This window comes from Mauremys mutica, chromosome 25 (assembly GCF_020497125.1).
Source record: "Mauremys mutica isolate MM-2020 ecotype Southern chromosome 25, ASM2049712v1, whole genome shotgun sequence".
Taxonomy (NCBI): Eukaryota; Metazoa; Chordata; order Testudines; family Geoemydidae; genus Mauremys; species Mauremys mutica.
In genome coordinates this window covers 15,952,022-15,961,252 of record NC_059096.1, presented here as the reverse complement: position 1 = coordinate 15,961,252, position 9,231 = coordinate 15,952,022, and positions in this window count along the sequence as shown.

Here is a 9,231-nt window from a genome sequence, read left to right as displayed (position 1 = left end):
CCCGTGGCTGTTGAGCTGATGAAGCCTGCTGCTCTGGCTGTCTCACATTGGTCCTGCAGTCCATGTGGTTATTATTACAGGGGAGCTGGTACCTGGGCTGCTTCACACTTCCCAGCATAAAGGATTCTTGCACCTTTTTCTTTGAGACGCTTTCCTACCTCCATTGTTAACAGTAGGACTTTGATATTTGGCAACGGGAATGCCCTGGGGCTAGGAATATGTCTTTTCTTTGTCCCAGGAAATTCCATTCGGGTTTTGCTGAGATCTAAACAGTTAAGAATCATCACTTCCCTTCTCTCACTTGGGTTACTTGGAAAATGTTGGCAGCCTGACGAAATGATAAGGAAACTCGGACATTCGGATGTCCTGGGCAGCAGCAGCCACTGTCCTGGAAGGAGCTGGAAGCTGCCAGCCTAGCCATAGTGCTGTGCAGGAGGGAGAGAATCAGGCTGCTCCCTGAGGCCTGGTACATTGCTTCAGTGGCCCATACTGCAGACATGGGGCAGGAACTTTGCCAGACTCCCTTCAGTAAATGCCACAGCCCTGGAACCAGCATCAACCGTCTCCCACTTCCAGCTGATGCTGTGTAGTAGCATTCTGAGCGGTGATGCTGTGAGTTCAGGGTTCAGACCCTCTTCACGAAGCACTAGGGGTCAGTTCTCACTTGCACATCCCAGAATAGCTCTTGAATTCTTTCCCCCCAAAGGAAAAAAGTTACGTAAAAAAAAATATCTATGTTAAAAGTTCATTATTCAAGGTGAAATGGCTCTTGTGTCTAGTGCTTGTAAGTTAGGAAACACCCAACGTATATTTGACAGTGGCCCATGCAACCTTGTGTGTGTGTGTCATGGGACAGCCATTAATTACATGGCTTGGTTACACTTGAAAGTTGCAGCGCTGGTGGAGGCTTTCCAGCGCTGCAATTAGTAACTGTCCACACCTGCAAGGCACATCCAGCGCTGCAACTCTCTGGCTGCAGCGCTGGCTGTACACCTGGTCTGCTTGGGGTATAACGAGTGCAGCACTGGTGATCCAGCGCTGCTCGTCAAGTGTGGCCACACACCAGCGCTGTTATTGGCCTCCAGGGTATTAGGAGATATCCCAGAATGCTTTTAACTAAATTACTCTCTTTGTTTTGTTATGCAGCCTCTCTTTGTTTTGTTGTGAACTTGGAGCTCCGCGGTGCTCCGGAGCACAGGGAGCTGCTTATCTAAAAAATAAACACAGCTTCTGTTTGCTGTGATCAATCTGTACCTGACTGTGAACAATCAAATGAGAAAACCCTCTGCCTGTCTCATTCACAGGAGTTGAGTGTTTGCTTGACGAGGAACAGCAGGGGCAGAGGGGAGAACGGGAGTCCATTGGATACAGGCTGTTTGCAATTAAGAGTTAAGATTAAGGGGTCGGGAACATTTTCTGATTTTGCAAGTCAGGAAGCTAACATACAGTGTTGGCTCCAAAAATCTACTCTCTCTCTCTCCCCCGCTCCCTGTCACACTACACCCCACCCCACCCCCCTCTTTTGAAAAGCACGTTGCTGCCACTTGAATGCTTGGATAGCTGCCCATAATGCACTGCTCCCAATAGCGCTGCAAATGTGGCCACACTGCAGCGCTGGTAGCTGTCAGTGTGGCCACACACCAGCGCTGTCCCTACACAGCTGCACGACCAGCGCTGTAACTCCCAGCGCTGCAACTTTCAAGTGTAGCCAAGCCCATGATGCATCAGGGAAGCAAGTTAGCCTGGTGCTGGGGGTTGAGCCGGCCCCCCAGCAATGCCTGAAGAAGGGAGGCACAAGTTGCAGTATAGGGATGAATCCGGGGTCTTCTAGGGAATTGTGATGGGAACTAGCCCAGTCTGAAGCCCCAGGGGTAGTGGTGGAATCACTGCACTGCTGCTCCCCTCTCATTATTGTGTTCCCCAGCCTAGAACAGGGAGACATGGCCCCATTTTCTTCTGTAGCCCACGGGTGAGTGCGCAGGTGTGAGTCTGTGACTGCCCCACCATAGCAGCCTGGGCCCTTCAGCTGCAGAGACTCACGTGCCAAGCTCTAGGGAGCACTGGTGTCCACCAAGCTGACTGTTGTCACACGGGGGTGAGGGATACAGACCATTCACATGCACCCAGCCTCCTGCCAGAGTTCTTGGCCTCAGCTGAGATGGATCCCTACCGCTGGAGAGGCTGAGGAAGCAAAAAAGGGGCTGAGGGCTTGTTGTGGAGAGCATGCTGGCCAGGACTTCCCCCCGGCCTCGCCTTCCCACCTGTCTGCCCCAGAACTGTGCCAGGGAAGTGCAACTAGATGGAGTCTGGCTGGCTGCCAGCATGCATCTGACTGGGAGGGGGACCTGCAAAGGGAAGTGAAGGGATCACATGCCCTTTGTGCCCCATTAGAGTGGATAACGGGAGCCTGAGAGGATTCTTTCCTTGTGGTGTGTTACACTGGACATTGGCTGGCTGGCCCAGTGATGCTAGTCAGGGACTTGAGAGACTGGGCTTCAGTCCCGTGCTCCACCATAGACTGTGTGACCTGGGATGTCACATGGTCTCTCCATGCCTTAGTTCCCCCCTTGTACCATGGAATCATGTGTCTGCATTTCACAGGGCTTTTCTGAGGATAAATACATTAAAGATTGGGAGGTGCTCAAGTTCTACAGGGATGGGATGTGGAGAAGTCCCATGGAGAGAGAGGGCTGGTCTGGCCTGGGGGAACTTACGGAGGACTAGAGTTTGTGACATCAGAGATGTAGAACGCGACGAGCCAAGACGGGATGTGACATTATTGTTGACTCCAGTGGATGGGGAGAGAGCTCCTGGGTAAGGGGTTGGCTCTGCTCCTTCAGTGAAGATATGAGAGAGCTCCCAATCCACACCTCTGAGCCATCCCAAAAGTTCTCCAGCAAAGAAAAGGGACAACAATGCTTGACACTCCTGCTCTGCGTAAGGAAGCCATGAGTATAAAGAACCCTCTTGTTAGCCTTTTACAGAACTATAAAGGCCTGAAAGGGAACAGCCCCTGTTTTTTCCTTTGCAGCCCACCTTCAAGAGCCATCCACCACTCTTCCCAGCAGGGGTAGTGCCACAGGGGAGGAAGGATGGGGACTTGTGCTGCTTCCAGGGATATTTCAGTGGCCCAAAGTCACCTAAGCATGTGCATAATTCTCAGTGCAGTCATTGCAGTTACACATGTGCTGAATTGGGGTCTATGAGCTTCCCCATTTGAGGCTAGTTCATGGGACTGGAAAAGCCCCAGAGAGGGAGAGAAGATGGACCCAGGGCATCACAGAGCATCAGCTGGGAGGAGAGTATCCAACTCTTTTCAGGGTGCCAGAGAGACCCAACCAACCTGCTGCCAGAAGGTAAGGTCCGCAAGTCATGACATGCTCTCTTCCTACAAAGAGCCAGACTGGACACAGGACTCAGTGACCACCAGATACTGCCCCCTTCTGCCAGTGGGCCTCTGTGTGTCCTGCACCTTCTCAGGCACATGTGTTTTCTGGGAGAAGACCACTTGCTATTGAACCAGATGGCTCCCAAGTCAATAGCTCAACCAGACCACGCCCTGGCATTGTATCTGGTTTGGTGAATACGGAGTCAGCTTGAGAAAAGCCTGTGTGAGGGTTCACAAGAGGGTTTTGGGTGCTCACTCCATGGCACTTCTAAGGGGCTTGATTTTCAGAGGGTGGGTACTTGGCACCTTCTGAAGATCAGTTGGACACTAGCAATGCAAGACTCACCACCGCAGCACATCCTGCTGGTCATGCTGGGAATTAGCTCTCTTGGACCACCAGGGTGCCTTTTACTACCATGTCTCACTCGCCGTTACTGCCACTTCCTCCACCGTCTCCACCAGCTGGACCCACGTCGCTCCCAGACCGCGGTGTCCTCTTTGCCGCAGCCTGCTGTCTCCGTCCTTTCTGGGGACAGGCTGTCCTCAGCTTCTTCCACTTTCCAACTGCAGTCTCAAGTCTAGCCCCTGGCTTCAGGGGCAAACTGCAGTGTGGATTTAGGCACTTTCCTCATTGGCAAGTCGCTGTAGGGTGTAGGGGGAGATCCAGGCCCACTCGCTACTCTGGGTCCCGGCCCAGAGACCCTATAGGTGGCAGCCACTTACTGCCCCACCTCCTATTCCCACTGCCTACTTTCCCTGGGCCACTTCCCCCATAGTCCTAGCACCTTCCCTGCCCTTGCTGCAGGGCCTCAGTCTGGCCATGGTCAGCCAAGAACTGCCCTATTGCTCTGTTACCCTGCCCAGCACTGCAGGATCTCGAGTGCTCCTCGGCAGACGGTCCTTCCCCCTTTCCCTCCAGGGAGAGACTGCCTCTTACTCTGCTGAACAGCCCTTTATATATGGGCTGCTCCAGCAAGCCTTCTCTTGATTGGCTCTCCCAATAAGCCCTTTCCTGATTGGTGGGGTTCTGCTCAGCCTCTCTAAGGCTGCTATAACTCTGCTCCCCAGTGTGGGGCAGCTGCCCCACCCCACACCCTCCCCCTTAAGACCACACACTGGGGGAGGAGCAGGGTTATATCTCCCCAGTTTCTCCCTCAGCTGGACCCTCAGGACATCCCTTTCCTGCTGCAGGCTCTCCGGCATGAGGAGCAACTGGTCTCCCTCCTCAAGGGTTTGGGTACCCACCATAGTCTGCTTGGCTCCCACGTGGGGTCCCTTTTCCATTTGGGTCCCCACCATAGCTCGTCTCGCTCTCGTATGGGTTCCTCTCTTGATCTGGGGCCCCTCTGCCCCAGACACTGCCTTTGCTAGGGCCTCAATCTTCACTGCCCCCTCTTTCTGAGCAGTCTCTGACCGACCCCAACTATCCGGCTTCCCCCTCCATCTCTGGGGGCAATGCCACCTTATATAGCCCTCTTTGTGGCACCAGAAGCACCTCCTGTGGCTTCCCTTGGCCACAGCCCTCCCATAGTCTATTTCTGGCTTAGTCCTTCCCTCCGAGCTAGCCTGGGCCTTGCAAGTCCCGTTTGGGCACTCCTTCTTCTCATGCCCCAGTTCCCCACAGGCCCAAGAAGTCCGCCACCTCCCTGCTCTCTTCACTGGGGTGGGTTCTTAGGTTCGTCTTGTCCATTCTCTGGGTGGGATCTCCATTCCCCATCCCAGTAGGGGCACTCCCTCCTGAAGTGTCCCTGTCGCCCACAGGCAAAACATTGTCCAGGTCATGACACCGGCCTCCCGCCCCTGGTGCCTGGCTTGTATCGTCTATGGGCCCTCACCCGCAGCAGCTTAACCAAGGCCCATTGCGGCTCGGCTAGCCAGACCACACAGGCTCTCCAGTAGCAGTCCACCATTTTCTCCACCCTCCAGTTCTCAAGTCTCGGATCTGGGCAATAGTCCTACAGTCCTTGCCTTGCCCCTTGTATGAGGTGTGACTGCATTCTCCACCACAATGTAGTGGTGCAGACCCACCGCTGCAGCGCCTCCTGCTGGTTGTGCTGGGAATTAGCTCTCTTGGACCACCAGGGCGCCTTTTACTAGCAGCGTCCCATTCACCGTTACTTCCACTTCTTCCACTGTCTCCACTATCTGGACCCACGTTGCTCCCAGACTGCAGCGTCCTTTTTGGGACACGGCCCTCCAGCTGTGCCCCAGCCTGCTGTCTCCCCACTATCTGTCCTCAGCTTCTTCTGCTTGCCTCAGCAGCCAACCGCAGTCTCTAGCCTAGCCCCTGCTTAAGGGCCAAACTGCTGTCTGGATTTAGGCCACTGTCCTCATTGGCAAGTAGGATTAAAGGGGGCGGGGGACCCAGGCCTGCCCACTAATCTAGGTCCCGGCCCAGGGACTCTATAGCTGGCAGCCACTTACTCCTATTCTCGCTGCCCCCTCCATCTATTCCCACTGCCTACTTTCCCTGGGCCACTTCCCCCATAGTCCTAGCACCTTCCCTGCCCTTGCTTCAGGGCCTCAGTTTGGCCATGGTCAGCCAAGAGCTCCCCTATTGCTCCACTATCATGCCCAGCACTGCAGGATCTCCAGTGCTCCTCAGCAGACAGTTCTTCCCCTTTGCTCTCCAGGGAGAGACACCCTTTGCTCTGCTTGCAGCCCTTTATATATGGGCTGCTCCAGCAAGCCTTCTCTTGATTGGCTCTCTCAATAAGCCTTTTCTGATTGGCAGGGTTCTGCACAGCCTCTCTAAGGCTGCCTTAACCCTTCTGCCCAGTGTGGGGCAGCCACCCCACCACAGACACCCAGAAAAGGAAGCCCCTAGAATCACCTGTCACCGCTGAAAATTTTGCTCAAAGTGAATTTAAACTTCTGTTTTCCAGTCCTTGTCAAGCATAGCTGGAACGCAGGCTGTATAGGCTTGGTTCTGGGCCTACTTATACTGATGTGAATCAGGAGTACAATTGTGAAGTGAATCACACCCCAAATGTCTAATGATCCTGTTCATCTTTCAGATTTCCTAAGCAAGGGCCAGATTGAGAGGGAGGGGGGAACCTAGTATTGGTTCTCTCCCAAGCTCCACCCACTTGTGTAGCAATTCATAAAATCATCATCTTTATTTTGATCAGCTGGTCTATAAATGATTGCCATTAGGGTTCAGAGTCAACAGCTTCATGGAGATGAATGGGGCAGTTCACATCTCTCAAAGATATTGACTCAGGCAGACATCACTGCATCACATGGTTTAAATTTTGAAGGTTTTCTTTGCAACTGTAAGGACAAGAGACTTACTTAGATCACAATGACCAAGAAAAAACACTAGTCATATTGAACTGGTCCAGTGTCACCTACAAGGTAAAGCTGTTAAGTGAGGGCAGAATTCTCCCTCCTCAGAAACATCTTCTCCTTTGTGTGATGAACTCTGCAATCTCTCAGCTTGATTTTTATGTACCGTGGATTAGATTTGCCCAGTGCAGAAGGCCAGCATATGACTGTTATTATTCATTATTTGTATTGTGGTGGCACCTAAGAGCCCCACTCATGGTCCAGGATCTCATTGCACTAGGCACTGTACAAACACAGAACAAAACAACAGTCCCTGCCCCAAAGATCTTACAATCTAAGCACACGGCTTAGGCACCATTTATATCTTCACAACGGGGTTTAAGTGGGCATAATCCTTGTGCTACAATTGCACAGGGGAGAACATTGCCTCGTAGCATGATTATAGAGATTAAGGAAAATACATCTTGCTTGTTGTGAGTCAGTTCTATGGTGTTATTGAAGGATTCTGGTTTCTTTCAGTGGAATTCTCTGGTGATGTTTGAAATCAATACCTCTCATTGTTTTTAATCACCAGGTTTTTATAATCAGTTCAGGAATGTAGGGTGGATCTGAATTATACATCCAAATGGTGATTTTCAATCCACCTAGGGAATCTGAATGCCCAGACCTAATTAACTGTAAAGGGCAGTTGGTATCCACATCTCAGCTGAAAAGCCCTGGCTGGGATGATTTAGTTGTTGTTGGTCCTGCTCTGAGCAGGGGGTTGGACTAGATGACGTCCTGAGGTCCCTTCCAACCCTGATAGTCTATGAGCATAAGCTTTCGTGGGTGAATACCCACTTCATCAGATGCATGTGGTGGAAGTTTCCAGAGGCAGCCATAAATATGCAGGCAAGAATCAGTCTAGAGATAAAAAGGTTAGTTCAATCAGGGAGGATGAGGCCCTCTTCTATCAGTTGAGGTGTGAACACCAAGGGAGGAGAAACTGCTTTTGTATTGTATCAGAGGGGTAGCCGTGTTAGTCTGGATCTGTAAAAGCAGCAAAGAGTCTTGTGGCACTAACAGACGTTTGGGAGCATGAGCTTTCGTGGGTGAATACCCATCTCGTCGGATGCATGTAGTGGAAATTTCCATGGGCAGGTATATATAAGCAAGCAAGAAGCAGTGCTTTTGTATTGTTCATGCTGGGGCAGATCCCCAGGCTGGTGTAAATTGTTGTAGCCCAGTGGATCTACCCCACTGAATTTATTTTTTAGATTTGTAGCTGGCAGGGGTGGTGAGCCCTTTGGAAACAGGATTAGAATTCAAAATGACCTTGCCAAACTGGAGAACTGGTCTGAAGTCAATAAAGACAAGTGCAAAGTACTACACTTAGGATGGAAAAATCAAATGCACAACTACAACTGGCTCCATGGCTGTAGTGCTGGAAAGGATCTGGGGGTTACAGTGGATCACAAATTGAATACAAGTCAACAGTGTGATGCACTTGCAAAAAAGGCTAATATCATTCTGTGGTGTCTTAACAGAAGTGTTATATGTAAGACCCAGGAGGTAATTTTCCTGCTCTGCTCAGCACTGGTGTTGCTGCAGCTGGAGTACTGTGTCCAGTTCTGGGTGCCACACTTAACAAAAAATGTGGATAAACTGGAAGGAGTCCAGAGAGCAACAAAAATGATCAAAGTTTTAGATCTGACCTAGTCTGACCTAGGAGGGAAAAATTTGGCATGTTTGGGAAAGGGACCTGAGAACAGTCTTCAAGTGTGTTAAGGGCTGTTATAAAGAGGAGGGTGATCAATTGTTCTCCATCTCCACTGAAGGCAGCACAAGCAGCAATTGGTTTAATCTGCAGGAAGGGAGATTCAGGTGAGATATTAGAAACAACTTTGTGACTCTCAGGGTAGCTAAGCTCTGGAACAGGCTCTGGAGGTTGTGGTGTCCCCATCACTGGTGGTTTTTAAGAACAGGCTGTCAGGGATGGTCTAGGTTTAGTTGGTCCTGCGTCAGCTCAGGAGGCTGGACTAGCTGCCCTCTCAAGGTCCCTTCCAGCCCCACATTTCTCTGATTCTATGAAACCAAAGCTAAAATGGAAATGTGGTAGCAATTCATAAGAACATACTGGGTCAGACCAAAGGTCCATCTAGCCCAGTATTCTGTCTTCCAGCAGTGGCCAGTGCCAGGTGCCCCAGAGGGAATGAACAGAACAGGTAATCATCAAGTGATCCATCTCCTGTCGCTCTTTCCCAGTTTCTGGCAAACAGAGGCTAGGGACACCATTCCTGCCCATCCTGGCTAATAGCCATTGATGGACCTATCCTCCATGGATTTATCTAGTTCTTTTTTTAACCCAGTTATGGTCTTGGCCTTCACAACATCCTCTGGCAAGGAGTTCCACAGGTTGACTGTGTGTTGTATCAAGAAATACTTCCTTTTATTTGTTTTAAACCTGCTGCCTATTAATTTCATTTGGTGACCCCTAGTTCTTGTGTTATGAGAAGTAGTAAACAACATTTCTTTAACTACTTTCTCTAGTCATGAATTTATAGCCCTCAATCATA